Here is a 16,846-nt window from a genome sequence, read left to right on the forward strand (position 1 = left end):
GGGGTATCTCATGTCAGAGATTTTATTGGGAGTATATTTAGTATCTTGTCGTATTTTGGTATAGTGGTATTTTGTTAGCTTTTGGTAATATATTTGTCATGGCCACTTGCCCAGGATCACAAGAACTACATCAGCAAGTGGAGGGAACAAGGGCCACCATGGTTCACACACGTCCCTTTGGGACGTTTATACATTGGGGGCCCAGTTGGACTCAGTCCTGGCGCCTCTGGCGCCAGGCTCATGGAGAAACATAAACAAGACTCTTTTTTATTATGGGCAGGAGTGCTTGGAACCTCATGGACAGGAATGCTTTTAATAACCTTCCAGCTTTCAAGAGTTTTCAATTAGTGTGCAATTGGCACTCTTTTATTATGGGCAGGAGTGCTTGGAGCCTCATGGACAGGAATGCTTTCAAGAACTTTCCATTAGTGTGCAATTAGCCCGGGCGTGGCTTTCCATCTTCAGCTGCATGTGCATCTTCAAGGAGTGGCAGGGTGTGGCAAGCTGAACTGAGCTAGTGAGCGTGGCCTTAAGAGCTCAGCTATAAAAGCCAGCTCAACCCTAAGGTGCACGCTTCACGTTAATCTGCATTTGCATGCAGCGTAATGCTCACCGCCGCCTGGGAATCCTGTCTCCAGTCCATACGCTTACCTCATGGAGTCAGCTTCCATCTGCATTCTTCGCTGCTAAGCCTGGCATCCATTCCTCAGCTTCCGGATCGCAGGTCTTCAGTTCTGGGCATGACATCTTCTTCATCCCCGGCACGCAGAACTCAGCTCCCAGCATCGCGGTACGACATCTTCTTCATCTCCAGCACACAGCCTCCAGCTCCGGCACTGCAGCACGACATCTTCTTCATCTCCAACACACAGAACTCCAGCTCAGGGTTCCACAGCACGATATCTTCTTCTCCCACTTAGGCGGACCCTTTAAAAAGACAAAAGGCAAGGTTAGACATTAGAACCTGCAGTTTAAGGTTGCGCTTGCAAAACTCTTCGCGTTTGACCTTAAACGCTCACTTAGCTGCTGCTGAAAGGCCGCAGGATCCTCTGCTCTTCATATGGAGCCACCTCGGGCTCTGCTGCTCTGCGGACCACAATTACACCTATTTGGGGAAAAAGATAGACATTGTTACAGAGTTGACAACAGGCTGAGAACAAGACAATACCAATACTTCAAGACAAACCGAAAACCGAAAGACACTTACCAGAAAGATGTGGCATTGTCGCAGCTCGACTGCACACCACGTATAAAGGACCAGGGAAGGAACTAGGTCCTCATTCTACAGGTGCCCCTGCCAGAAGTAGCAGGACGGAGAGTTAACCCTTAATAATCTACAGGTGAGCCTTAATGGGACGATGTATGCTCACCAGGCTATTCGAGGAAGGGTGTGAGAGGGAGTTCACTCGCAGGCCAGTAAACTTACGTCCTCTCTTGTCTGAACAGGAGCAAGGTTCTAATTTATTGCAGCAGCCCATAGCCTACTTGCATCGGGAGGAAGCAGATCGGGGGGTCCTGTTTCCTGGGAGGGCTGCAACCGTGCCCTAACATCCCCGCAGAGACCTGGTGAGCGTAATAATATTGTGGTAAACTTATTGGGGTATGTTTTTAGTGGTGAGACTAATTTCAAATGACTGCCTAATAATTACTTTACCACGGTCACTAACGGTAAGCAATTACTGGACTTAGTACACTCCTATCTGCTCATGGTATCTTATGTACAATATTATGTTATGCCCTTTGGCTGTGCTTCAAAATACATTGATCATTCCACATCACAAAATAGTTATACTCACACCCACACATAACACTTCTGAAAAGGTCAACTCACAAAAAAAGATTTATCGTATGTTTTACCACATGTGGTAAAGTGAATTACCAACTGCAGTAAAATCAGCTTACCACCTGTTGGACCTTAGCCTCTGTGCTAACACAATAATTCAGACACATAATGAGAATGCAGAATCTAAGTCACCTTTTCGAATTGTTATTCCTTAAAGTTACACAGAATGACATGAGCATCCACGTTGTAAGTCGAACATAAGCAAAGGCTTTCCTGCAAAGGGTTTCAATGCTCTATTTGCGATAATGCCTAGAGTTCTGGCAACATTGGCCTTGAATTTCACAACAAAGTTGGCAGAACCTCTGTCACTCTGAGTTTTATCACAGCAAAACTTGGAAAATATTAACACAGTTTTACATACATGTTTCAAATGTTATTATGCAGTGCTTAAATTGAAATGACTTATTTCGCCTACACTGCATAATTATCAATCATTCATTTAACACGTGCCTCAATTACTGCATAATTACCTAGATTAAACTGGCGATATTCGCCGATTCAGCCTGGAAGTAACCCACAAAGTCCTTCCCCAGCCTTTCTGCTGGCCGCGCCACACAGGATCAACCACAGATAAGGGTGCTCGAGACTGCAGTTCTTCTGATGACTGCCAACCCAGGAGCGAGACAGACAGCCCACAAGACAGTCAGCCTGCAGCACTGTGGGCAAATACAGGAGAGTCGGTCTGCCCAGGAAATAACTCTCCCAGTCTTTCTGCTCTGTTTGCTTGTGAGTGAGAGAGTGACCCAGTCCTTTCTGCTTCAAGTCTTTTCTCCAACTCACGTGTCATTCAAAGAGAACCTCCCCTTGACAAATCAGCCCATTAAATAGCACGTGATTTCTTTCGTGCCTTTGACCGAGATTCAAGATGCAGCGCTGAATAAAAATGTTACATTCTTCCGGTGCTGTTTCCTGCTCTGAAAAAATGCAATGTCTTTAGCAGAACAGATCTCACATTCCACACTTTAAGACATTTATTAAACAGGGATTTACGGGCAGAATGGCGCACAAATCCCGTTTTTTTCGGTGCAAATAATCCATGAATTACCCCCCAAGTTTATTTAATTTCCAGGCCACCATGCATTTCCATCAATCTTTACCAAGTTTATATTATGGACTGATTTGCACTAAATGTTAACATGGGAATCTGTTATATGTTAAATGGGTAAGGAAATTAGTATGTTAGTTTCATGTGAGTTTTATTTTGAGTGCAACTCAGCCTAGAACTGTGGTATCATGGTGCAAAGTGATTATTTTCTAGCATGTGTTCTATTGCATTCCCAACATTGGCATCTATTTAGATTCAGTCTGAGTCTCATACCCTTGAGTCACACACATGAGTCTCACACCATTGGCCTTAGTTAAAATTCAGACCTTTGCTAAAATGTGGATGATAAAATGTGGAGCTACCTTGCTGCAATTCAGAATAGGGAAAAGTATTTCTCCACACACCCTCTTTTTTTTCCTGCTGGGACACTGAAGTCACTGCAGGAAAAAACAAACACGCAATAATCCCAGCTTCCCCACAAAACCAATGTGTGATCTCGGGCATGATTTTACCTTGATCTTAATAGTCAAGAAACAAATAACATGCAATTGATAGTATTCACACACAAAAAACATTATGTATATATCTCTAGTTTTGAAAAATATATATATTTTTTGTTTTAAGTCATTGGGCCTCATTATAAATATTGTGGTACAGTAACAACAGCGCGGGTAGTGCTACCAGCACCGTTGCTATCCTACCGCCATACTACGAGGTGTGCTCTCGGGTCTCGCTCTGCACGCCAGGTCCGACCTGGCGGGCAGTGCAGCACCCGCGAGCACAACTCGTGGATGCACCGGCATCGTTATGAACAGTGCCGGTGCATCTGAGCTCCCCATTCCCATTCAGCCCTACAGGGCCGAATGGGAAGGGGGATTCCCTTATTGCTGGCAGCGAATGGGCAATTACAGGGTCCGCGGAACTCGGCATGACCCGGTAATTACCCATTCACGGGTGCCGGTAAAATCACGGGTTTGGCGGCAGCCATGCTTTTTGTTAAAGGCATGGCTACTGCCAGACCCGTAATGACCCCCATTGTTTTTTGTTGATATTTTTAATTTTTTAAATTTTTTATATTCTGATCAACTTTACCTTTTAACTTTTTTTATCTAATTGGCGATCTCCTATTTGTTTTGTGTTATTATTTTATATTTTTATTTTTAGAATGTTTTGTATTTTTTTAATAAAATATTAAACTAAAATATTGTCACTTTCAAAAACAACCATAAGTCCATAAAAATCAGACTGTAAAAATAATTTAAAAAATAATTAATCTACAACAGTCAATTCAGAAATTGTTCACGAAACCGTTCTTGGTGAAGTGAACTTCCATCCTTTCTAGGCCAGAAATTGTTCAGGGAACAGTTCCTGGTGAAGTGAACTTCCATCGTGGTCATCATCTTCACCCCATTTTTTGGTGCAGGGTTTTTTCCGGGGCACTCCATTCCAGTGGCATCCTCCAGGGGTCTGGCACACTCCAAGGATCCTGCCTACTGACGGGGAAAACAATGATTTTTCTAGATTCTAGAAGAAAAAAGATGACTTAAGAACCAAATACATCAATCCATTTACTTTTCCCTTCTCACTTGGATGACTGAAATCAAATACACCAAATACCATATAATACAGCGAGGCCATCTCTTTAGGACCATCTGAAAATAACATAAATTAAGCACACAAATACCACATGGCATTTTTCAGATAACTGTTTCAAACAAAATCATTCTTAACACAACACTCCTTTCTCTTAGTTACTTATTTATATTTTTGCTCACTAATTTGACATGTTTTCCCTTTTTATCTCTTCACACCCCGTTTTGATATCTTCACACCTATTTACACCTATTGATCTGCTATGGTAATTCTATTTAATAGTAAAGTGCTTTATTTTCATGCCATCACATTTTTCACACCCTGCTAGTCTCAATTCACTCTAACCTTTTCACCTCATGTTTCAGGTGGAAGGGTTTAATCTGATTAACATGGAAAACCTGTTCCACTGTTACTTCTCCCTCCTTTTTTTTAGCAATTCTGTAGACCACAGCTGAAATCCTGTCTACAATTCTATATGGCCCTTGCCATGCTGCAAGAAATGTAGAGTTGTTATGCTTATCTTTCCCAAAATTGAATGTATACACTTGATCTCCTATTATCTCACAGGTGTCTTCCTATCATAATGTGGCTTTGCAATGTCAGCTGCCTTTTCCCCATTTCCCAGCGCAAATGCAAACGCATATTGCAAGTGCTTTCTCAGTTCTTCCACATATTCATTTATTGTGGACGCATTTACAAGAAACTGTGCATTTGTTCTGTAGAGTAAGTGTTGTAGCAAAATCATTTTTCTACCTGTCAAAATTTCATGGGGACTAAGATTTGTTGATTTAGAGGGTGTCGACCTGAGAGCAATTAGTACCAATGGAAGCTGCAAAGCCCAACTAGATCCTGCTTCAGTTCCAAAGATTTTCAACATGTCAACTATTGATCTGTTACACCGTTTCACTCTTCCCGAGGAGGAGGGCCAGTAATAAATGTGTAACTCACTCTTCACACCCAAGATTTGCCACATCTCTGTCATCAATGCACTAGTGAAAAGACCTCCATGGTCTAATTCAACTCCAAATTGAATCACACTCTCTTTTTGTGTGTGTTATAATTCCCTGTCTCACTTTCATTATTTTTAAATCAGCAAGCAATTCAGTATTTTTATTCAAGGGCCATTCATGGGCATTGGGGTTTCATCCGGGAAGAGGTGATTAGCTAGTCACTTGTTGTCGATACGCACAAGATTACTCCTATGACATTCTACACCTTCACTTGGCTGTTGTTCTTGAACTGCACATAATCATCCTATGTGTTCAGACAACATTATGACTTGGGCCTCTAAGCATTGAATCATGTCCATGTCTCTGAATTACTCTCTTTGTGGCATGGATTGGTATTGATTAAATTCACCCTGATTAGGCCTGTTCTGATATCTTTAAGGAGATTGATTTCTATTTGTGTTACCTCTGAATTCACGTGACACAGGAGGTGGAGAACGTAGAGTGACCATGCTTTGACCATGGTCGACCAGTGGTGGGGATTCATTATATTGGTGAGGTACATAATTCATATTTTGTCTTTCATTTGGTGGGAACTGTTCCCTATGTTGGTTACCATTTTCAATGAATCTATCCACATAGCTTGGTCTTTCTTCATCATATATCATTGTATTAGGGGTAAAACTACTCTGGGCCCCTACTGTCTGTTATGGGCCAATTTTGATTGTTATTTAAGCCTGACATATCATGGCAAAACCCAACTCTGGGAGAACTACCAAGATATCTAGGACTAATGTAAGACTTCTATCACTGGGATCAATGGATTGGATCATAGTGTTTGGGGAGATGTCCTCTGTGGAGCCACGCCCCTTTGAATGTCTTCTTTGCCTGAGTTTGTGGTGATTCTAGCAGCATCTTTACAGACTTTACCTATAAAATCACAGGTGTGGATTCCTTAGACTTTGGTTTTGCAGCTTTATTCTCAGGCCCTCCTCTTTCTGACCAAATATCACTTCATACAGTTTGGTTCCCTGTTATATTATCCATTCTAGTTATTCATTCTAGTGGTTTTTCCCTGTCAAATTCACACATTAACTGGGCAAAAATTTATTTTTGGAGCCTATAAACGTATTCAGTTTAAATTCTACAGAGTTAGGGTTAAAGGTCACGTCAAAACATGAAAATGCTCTTTTTAAGTTGTGAAAGAACTGGTGAGGAGATTTTGCTTTACTGGCATAGTATAAGCAGCTTTCTTGGCTTCCTGTATAGACTGGTAAGGTGATAATTGGTGTCTAATCTCCTTCTCAAAATCTGCCCATGAAAAATGTTCCTGTTCATTAAGACCACGAATTATACTAGCTGATGCAGCATCTAGAGTGAGGTGAAAGTATCACCTATATTGTTCCCTAGAATTCTGAAGTGCTTTGAATATATCGTGGTCTTCCATACAACAATCCCCCTCGTTTTGAATGGTTTAATCAAAGTCTTGATTGATCGAATAATGTTTAAAGGACTGCATGGTGCATTCTGGTTTGTGTCATTTTGTCGCTCATTCCTGTTCTCTTGTGGGCAAGAATGTGGGTGAATATTTGCTGGTGATTCCGACCCTACCACTGGATTATAACCAGGTCTGGCCAAGGGGACAGCTGCTGGTAATTTCCTTGGCTAGTGATGCAATTGAGTTCAGCTCCAGTGAATGTAGTACCCTATCACTTTTCATAAGACTTGATATTAAATATTTGCTGTTCCAGGTTCTTGCATTGTCCATGAAGCTGTTCTGCTTCATGACAGAGAGTAGAATTCTCATCTCTGACCTTATTGATTATTGCTTGCAATTCATTGACATGCGTCTGACAATGATCAAGTACTTTTTTAATTTTCATCCAGTAATTTAAATATCTCCTGTTCCATAGAATGGGATTCCTTATCTTTCTCCCTGTTATCTTCTCTAAGGATTTGCATTTCGGAAACTGCCTTACGTCATCCAATATTGTTTATAAATGGGTAATTCTTGCTCACTATCATTAAGTTGTTTCTCTCTCTGAGCCAATTGAGCAGTAAGGTTGCTACATTTGGCTTGCAGCTCTGTGTCTAGCTTTAATTCTGCTTTCATTTGCTGCACCTGAACACACTCATTATCTAAACTGCACTGTCTTTTGCTAGTGACTTCACTGTCTTTGCCATGCATCTTTATGGATCTGTGTAGCAGAACCCAAAGTTTTGTGCACAGTCTGATGATGGGATTCTTCTCCTCTGTGGTTCTGCCGCTAGGACTAGTCTAAGGATACACACCTGCATAATACTTTCTTCATAAAAATACCATTCAAAGACATCTTTTTCTACTTCTGTACTAATACTACTTTTCCATGTTGTCACATTTTCAGAGGACCAGTTTGCATGAGCATAAAGCTTCAGCTCGAAAATTCAGAAAATTCAGCCTGAATCTGGGACATTGCAGTACTATTACCAATATCACTATAACAAGAATAAAGTGAGAACACAGTACTGCACTACCTCACAGCTCTAATTCAGATAATGAGTGCACAATATGGTTCTGCTTTATGATGCAAGCCCACGCCGAGTAATTATTTTACCACCTCCCTGCCAACGCACCAAAATGTTAGCGATCTTTTTTGGACTGTATTTTGGTATAGTGGTATTTTGTTAGCTCTTGGTAATATATTGTGGTAAACTTATTGGGGTATGTTTTTAGTGGTGAGACTAATTTCAAATTTCTGCCTAGTCATTATTTTACCAGGGTCCCTAATGGTAAGCAATTACTGGACTTAGTGCACTCCTATCTGCTTGTGATATGTACAATACCACTTTATGCCCTTTTGGCTGTGTTTCAAAATACATTGATCATTTCACAACACAAAATAGTTATACACACACACACAGCAATAACATTTGTGAAAAGCTCAACTCACAAAAAAAATATTTATCTATGCTTTACCACATGTGGTAATGTGAATTACCACCTGCAGTAAAATGATCTTAGCACCTGTTGGTCTTCAGCCTAGATGCTAACCCAATTATTCAGACACATAATGAGAATGCAGAATCTAAGTCACCTTTTTGAATTGTTATTCTTTATCAGAAATTAGAAACATGCAATTTACACAGAATGACATGTGCATCCATGTTATAATTCAAACATAAGCAGAGTCTTCCCTGCAATGGGTTTCAATACTCTGATAATGCCTAGGGTTCTGTGAACATTGGCCTTGAATTTCGCAACAAAGTTGGCAGAACCTCTGTCACTCTGAGATTTATTGGAGCAAAACATGGAGAAATATGAACACAGTTTTACATATAGGTTTCAAATGTTATTATGCAGTGCCTAAAATTAAATGACTTATTTCCCCCATGCTGCTTAATTATCAATCATTTATTTAACACGCTCCTCAATTACTGCATAGTTATCAAGATTCAGCTGGCGATATTCTCTGACTCAGCCTGGAAGTAACCCAGAAAGTCCTTCCCCAGCCTTTCTGCTTGCCGCACCACAAAGGGTCTACGACAGATAAGGATGCTCGAGACTGCAACTCTTCTGATGACTGCCAACCCAGGAGAGGGACAGACAGCCCACAAGACAGTCAGCCTGCAGCACTGTCGGTCTGCTCAGGAACTAACCCTCCCAGTCTTTCTGCTCTCTTTGCCAGTGATTGAGTGAGTGACCGAGCCCTTTTTGCTTTAACCCTTTTCTCCATCTGATGTGTCATTCAAAGAGAATGCCTGCTTGAAAAATCAACCCATTTAATTGCACGTGATTTCCTTTGTGCCTTTGACCGAGATTCAAGCCGCAGCGCTGAATAAAAATGTTAAATTCATCTGGCGCTGTTTTCTGCTCTGAAACAATGCAATGGGCCTCATTACGAGTTTGTAGGTAGCCATGCCGTTATTACCGGCATGGCTGCCTCCAAACTCGTGTCCGGGTCCTGAAAAAAGGGAATTACCGGGCCATTCCGGTACGTCACCATTCCCAATTTGAGCCCCCATAAGGCTCAATGGGAATGGGGAGGATGCTAACAATGGACCCGTTAATGATGGGCCCGTTGTTAGCATCCTGGTCTGCTCTCAGGTGCCGGTATGCACGTCTGGCCAGACCAGATGTGTATACCGGCACCCGAGAGCAAACTCGTAATGTGGCGCCCCGGTATGAACAGTGCCAGTACCTTGCCGGCACCGTTCATACCACGGCCACCAGGGTCAGAATGAGGGCCAATGTGTTTAACAGAACGGATCTCACATTCCACACTTTAAGACACAGTGCAGCTTTAACCCTGCACATTTAGTTTATTTTATTTCCAGACCACCATGCATTTCCATCAATCTGCACCAAGTTTATATCATGGACTGGTTTGCACTAAATGTTAGGATGGGAATCTGCTATATGTTAAATAGGTAAGGTAAATTAGTATGTTAGCTTCATGTTAGTTTTATTTTAAGTCCAACTCAGCCCACAACAGTGGTATTGTGGAGCAAAGTGATTATTTTCTAGCATGTGTTCTGTGCATTCCCAACATAGTCATTTATTTAGATTCAGCCTGGGTTTCATACCCTTCAGTCACACACATGATTCTCACACCCTTAACCCTAGTTACAATTCAGACCTTTGTAAAATTTAGACAATAAAATGTGGAGCTACCTTGTTGAAATTCAGAATAGGCAAAAGTATTTTCATACACTCTTCATGGTATTCAGTGTAGTTGGTGCAATCATGCACAAAATCTCCCTCCTTCACTGGTTCTGCTATGAATCTGGCTGGGTTTACCACTCAACACCTGGCAATGTTGATCAATGGATTTGATATAATTACCTCGTAGCCTTATACTCTCTTGGTAGTTTACATACTTTTGGTCTGTACAAGGATTCCAAATAAAGCATACTCAATGCATCAAGTGAGAGGAGAGCCCATTGTTATGCTGGCTGATTTCTCAATTGCAAAGGCTGCTGCAGCCAATGCTTGCTCACATGGATATAGCCTCTCACTACTGGATCTAATATTCCACTGTAAAATGCTAATAGGTTGTGTCCCATGGTAGTTTTCTGTGCAAGGACAGCTGTCATCACTATTCCATTTGAATTTGAAAATAAAAATAGTTCTTCATTGTATTCAGGTATCCCTAATACTGGAGCTGTGCTAATTGCTAACTTCAGCTCATCAAGGGCATCTATCATTTCACCTGTCCAGGCTATATCACTGTTATCTATCTGTGCTTCCTTGAATCCTTTTAAAAGCAGCCTGACATATGTGTTATAATCAAAGACACATGACCTTCCCAGGTCCTACAGTAATTCTCTATTCTCACTTGAAGCTCTCTTCTCCTTTAGCACTGGTACACCCTGCACTGCCTCCTGCCTTCAAGATCATCCAACCCACGAAAAGAGTGTCAGTGGCTGCCTTTGCCTCCATATACCCTCCCTGTTTACTCCTGCGGCTGACACCCATCCTGACACAGCCCTCTCTAACTTTCTCCTTTCCATCTCCAACTCTCTTGACATTCTTGCCACTGTCATGAGGGTCCGACTGAACCCTGTCAAAAAGTGCAACACTTGGTACAACTCCGATCTGGCTGCCCTTAAACACAAGTGCAGAGGAGCGGAAAGTAAATGGGGATCTTCAGATGCACCCTGTGACAAACTGGCCTGCCGCTTTCTTCAATCGCAATATAGACTCTGCATCCGCTCCAAGAAAAGAGCCTATATTCAAGCCTGCATCTCCGCAGCATCTAACAACATGGCCAAACTTTTCAAAGTCTGCAAGGAACTGGCCAACCCTACTGCAGCCACATCCTCTACTGTAACTACCTAAGCCCTTTGCTCGACCATGGCGGCACACTTCACTGCCAAAAAGCAGGACATCCTGTCCTCTCTTTCTTCTTGACCACCTCCTACACCTACATCTCTTGGGCCCCCCACAGCTGCCTCCACCCTTCCCCCTACTCTTCTCTCTTCCCTCTCCCCTGTCACACCGATGAGGTCTTTAAACAAGTCCAGTCTATGAAAGCTTCTTTCATAGCCTGGACTTCTCCTACCTCTCCAAAACCATCAAGGACAATATTGACACTCTCGCTCCAATCTTGGCAGTCTGCATCCTCTCCTTCACCAGTGGAGTTTTCCGCACTTTTCTCAAGCACTCTCTTTTGTACCCTCTGCTAAAAATAACACTGCTGACTGTTCTATTCTGGCAAACTATCACCCGATCTCTATCACTCCTTTCCTGGGCAAACTCCTGGAGAAGTTGTCTATCTCTCAGCTTACTCTTCACACTGAATCTGTTGGTTGTCTCCATGACCATCAGTCTGGCTTTAGAGCATCCAGAGGCACAGAAACTGCTCTTCTGCACATCCGTGAAGACCTGCTCTCAAATCTTGACTCTAACTCCCCCTCTGTCCTAATTGTTCTTGACCTCTCCTCTGCTTTTGATACAGTAAACCACAACATCCTGATCTCCCATCTCTGTGATACCCTGGGCATCAGAGATCGGGCCCTAGCATGACTCGCTTCCTTTATCTCTGACTGTCCTTCCCAGGTAGAACTTCGGTCCTTTCTCTCCTCTAGCACTCTCTCTACTTGTGTTGTCCCCCAGGGATCTAACCTATCCCCCTGGTTCTTCAATGTCTACATGGCCCCTTTGGCCCACAGGATCTCAACCTTTACCTTCAACTTTCATTGTTATGCAGATGACACGCAGCTTTCTTTCAGGCTACCCTCGGCCTACTCTTCCTCCTCGCTCATCCCTTACCGTCTGTCCGTAATTCAGACTGTGCTGTAAACAATCTCTGCCTCATTGTCAGTAACTATTCCACAATTGGGTATTTTCCCTAATTTTTGTTATAGGGGAATCAATTCTCAAATGGAAAAATTCAAAAGTGTACACAGAAAATAGAGAAAATGATTACCCCTCTCTCCGCTAATAACAGATAGATTGGTGATGCTTTTACAAAAACATTGATGTCAGTAGGACAGAGATCATCCTCATTGGGATCCCTGCTCCCGCTTTCCCACTTTCACTCTGGCTGGCCTCCCTTGGCCCTGTGCCCTCACCGGCTAATGTGGCAAAACATCTCACGGTCATCTTCGACTCCACTCTCTCCTTCTCTTCTCACATCTCTGACATCTCAAAAAATTCACATTACCAGCTGCGTCCCTAGAGGTACTCTACCTTTCCTCACCTGCCCCCAGAGGCTCACCATCTCCAGAGCCCTGGTTCTCTCTAGTCTATACTACTGCAACAGCCTCTTTCTCAGTCTTCCTATTGCTACTCTCCACCCTCTACAACTCTTCCAGAACAGGCCCGTAAGATTTATCCTTGGCCTCAAGCCTAGGGACCGCATCTCTCTGGCGCTGAAATCTCTCCACTGGCTCCCCGTGGCTGCAAGGATCAAGTTCAAAACCCTCTGCATAATCCGCAAGTCTTGCTGGGGCTGGTGCCCACACTATCTACAATGCTCTCTTCCGAAATACTCTCCCCCTAGAGCCCTCTGCTCCTCCTCCTCCAACACTTTGCGGGTGAGCCGTTTTTCCAAACAGAGATTTTGGGGTAGATCTCTAAACACTGCAGGTGCCTCTCTCTGGATCAGCCTTCCTACCTCTCTCTGTCTTGAGCCAGATCACCTTAAGCCCTGGAAACTCCTCAACACCTTACTCTTCTCTTCCTCCTTCTCTCTCTCTCTCTTCCCTGCTAACCTCCTTTCCTTTCTCTCCTGCCTCCCTCCTCCTTTCCTTCCCTAACTCTGTTCTGCGTCTTTCTGACTGGTCACCTGGTCTACCTCCAGAGCTTTGCAGGTCTCAGGCTCCTCACCATCCTTGTACTTGCCTCTGCGCCTCTGCACTATGTTCAGCATTATTGAACGTTCAGCTTACGCTCTAGGCTATGGGTAACCTCTCTGCACTTAACCAAGAGCCTTCTGGACTGGGAACACTTGTTCCCCCCTTCCTCGCACTTCTGTCTGTACACTTGTATGACTTGACTATTTTAGGAATGGTAAGTTTGTTGTCCTGCCCCCCTTTTTTTGCACCCTCTCCCTAGCTTGGATGCGCTTGAAACACTTCAGGCACTTGCACTAGGAGAATTGCCTTCAAGTTTAGTAGACTGGTCTTCTGTTAGATCATTCAAAAACTTCAAGGCCTAAGAATGACTACTGTATTCCCTTGTTCCCTTCCCTCTTTGAAGCGCTTTGAAGCACCCCTCTTGTGTATAAGTGCTGTATGAATAAACAATTACAATTACAAACATCCCAAAGGTCTAGAAATCCCTATAATTCCTTCACAGTCTCTAGCCTGCTTGTCCTTATTATGGCTTCTGCTCTCCCAGGTGTCACCTTCCTCCCTTATAAGCTGCCCTATGTATAGGACCTCTTCTTGGCAATGTTGCATTTTCTCTTTTTCCACTTTGTGCCCTTTCTCAGCCAATTCTGTCCTTAGTTTCACTGAGTCTCTCCTGCACTCTTCTTCCATGGTGCTAACACCAATTTGTCATCCACATATTGGATGACTGCACTGCTGAGCTGTACATTCCCTAGGTCCATCTGCAACACTTGGTTGAAGACCGAGGGTGATTCACAGTACCCCTTGGGTAAATGAGTATGTTTCTACTGAATTCTGTGGTAATTGAACACTCTTCAGGTATGGCATTCTTTAAATCAATCAAGGCAAAATATTTAGCTTTGGATGGGATGCTACACAATATTGAGGATGGATTTGGCACTAATGGGAATTCTGCTTCAACAATATTGTTCAAGGGGCATAAATCCTGAACGGGGGTCATGTTTCTCCTCGACCCGCTATTTCCCTTTTTACTAGATACATAGGTGTGGTGCATGGGGATTCAGAAGGCACTAATATCCCTTGTTGCACTAAGGCAGCAATGGTTTCATAGATACCCTTGTCAGCTTTTTTGAACATGCAATATTGTCTTAACGGTGGTAAAGTAAGTCCCCTTTTTAGATTTTTTTAAAAAATGTTTACGTGCTAATAGTTTAATTAAACCTTTACACTATAAAATCAATCTTATGAATACAATCACAATAATTATTACATAACAGTTGAATAATCTGTCTAAAAATAACCTTATACCATTTCATAAATACATTATCCTATTACAGCATTATTAAAATATTTCATATAACGCATTATCTTATTACATATAACAATTCATCAAGACAATATTAGGGGAGTATCCACAGAAATCCTTTGCAGCTACTACTTTTCTAATTTCAACAGTGTCTCCTTCCACACATATGCTGCAGCACCACTAATCACCATTGAGGTTGCAGTGTAAACCGTACTCCAGAAATGGTCTGGATGGAGTTGACCTGGGCTGGTGACAACATTTTGATGTGCTCTTTGATATTGATATCTCAGGACAGGGCACTCTGACAGTAGATGTCTGCTGGTGTCTATCATTTGACTGCACATGTGGCTATCCTACTATCAATATGGATATCCGCCCATGCTCGGAGATACTCATTTGTCAGCAAAATATTAAAATGCTTTTAGTAGACCAATGCATATGGACTGCTCGTCCACAGTGTGTTCAGTAAGTGTGCCAAATCCTCTTGGAGAAAGGACATTACTTTCCTTACTAATGAAATTCTCTGGGGTATTTCCCTGCTCTCAAGTTGTAGTTGATATGTAAGACTCATGTTAAACATCACTTCGTCATCTGAGTCCTCATCTGTAAATAACTGTTCATCTGTCAAGTCAGTCATTCTTTGTGCTTCGTCAAGTGCTATTTTTGTGCACTAACTCACCCCGTCATCGTCTACTCAGTGTGAAATCACTTTGTCTTCCCTTACTATGGCTGCTTCTAGCTCAATGGTAATTATCTGCCTTTCTTCAACGTCCGTGGGTACTATTGGTCAAAACACAAAATTCTGTGGGTAACCTCAATAATTTGTCTCATATTCAGGAAAGCCATGCTAGCAATATGTGTACCCCATAAGGAATACTCATGGGTCCAGTGGAACTCCTCTCTGTGCTTTCTGACCATTAAATGGTGTTATGAATTCTTGTACATTCACATAATGGATTCCTCGGTTAGAACATATTTTCCCTTTAGTTATGGGTAAGTTGTCTGTAAAAGGAACCGTAGTCGTCGCTCTAGAAAATCCTTGTGCCTCCATGGATATACCTGTCATTGGGATTTGTTTCTCTTTAACCCAGGATCAGGTGGCTCCTGTATCTGCTAGAAAGGAAAATGGTTTGTCACCTATTGTTACCCCAACTCTTGGTTCCTCTTGTCGGTCTGGTGTAACTGATAGGATGGCACATATCAAGTCTGTCTGTGGACTGTCCTATTGCAGATACCCGTTCAGTCTCATGCCAGTGAAAGGATTCTCTCTCACTATTGTCACGCCCCCTATTCTAGGTGTAGGTGTCTGCAGTATTATGTTCGCGTTGCACAATATAACTGCGCTCTGTTATGCTGGTGCCTGTGCTGGCATTGATGCTGACTGGGTCTGCATCACCGCTTGCTGTGTTTGCATTGAAGTTTGCTGAGTTTGGGGTTACATCCCTGTTTGCGTCTGCTGTATTTGTGCCACTTGTTCCTGATACTGCATATGATCTTGGGAATAATATGTTGGTAGCTTTATGCTACATGGTGGGGGTATGCTGGCCTCCTTCTTGTGTCTACTTGTTGCCAATTATGTTGTATTCCTTTTCTACTTCAGCACACACATGAGATGAGCCCCATTTTCCCACATGTTTAACACTGTTGTGGTGGTCCTCCAAATTATGGTGCACCCCCATTAAACCCTCCTCCTTGATGAGTAATCCCTCCAATCCCTCTACCTCTGGGTGCAAGTCTTCATCTTCGGGGGTAATAATTATATTCCCCCTCCCAGCAAAGTTTCCATTTGGCCATGGCTGTGCTTGTTCTGCCTTCCGCATGGTATTGCTTTCCCCCATGTTCTTTAACATGGCTCCTTCCATTGTCAGTTTTAATATCTTCTTTTATTTATTTATTTAATATGCTCATAGCCATGTGTCAATACATAAAACAGATATAAAAACATAATGCACATGTCAAAGTGTGATAACTTACATACTTAGGGCTAAAAGGACAAATTGTTAATGATCAGCGGCATGATAGCTACAAAGTTACAGGAAGAATTAGGAACAACCTTAAATATAAATTCAGTCATAACATATCTAAAATGTCTTACATTTCTGTAGCATCTGTGTACTAAGGTAGATAGACACAGCAGTGTTCCATCTTGCTAACATCATGTGTCTGGGAGCGTGAATGGACTGCGACCACGTCACGCGGAATGAGAACGGAGATTGAAGATCAACAGCTTCAGCTCCGGCGGCTCGAACGACACTCACTCCCCCCTTCATATTCATATTATATACATATGTATTTACTTATTAATAAATTAAGTATAAACCCAATTAGCCCCGTGA

Source organism: Ambystoma mexicanum, chromosome 13 (genome assembly GCF_040938575.1).
Source record: "Ambystoma mexicanum isolate Mex_15411 chromosome 13, UKY_AmexF1_1, whole genome shotgun sequence".
Classification (NCBI taxonomy): Eukaryota; Metazoa; Chordata; class Amphibia; order Caudata; family Ambystomatidae; genus Ambystoma; species Ambystoma mexicanum.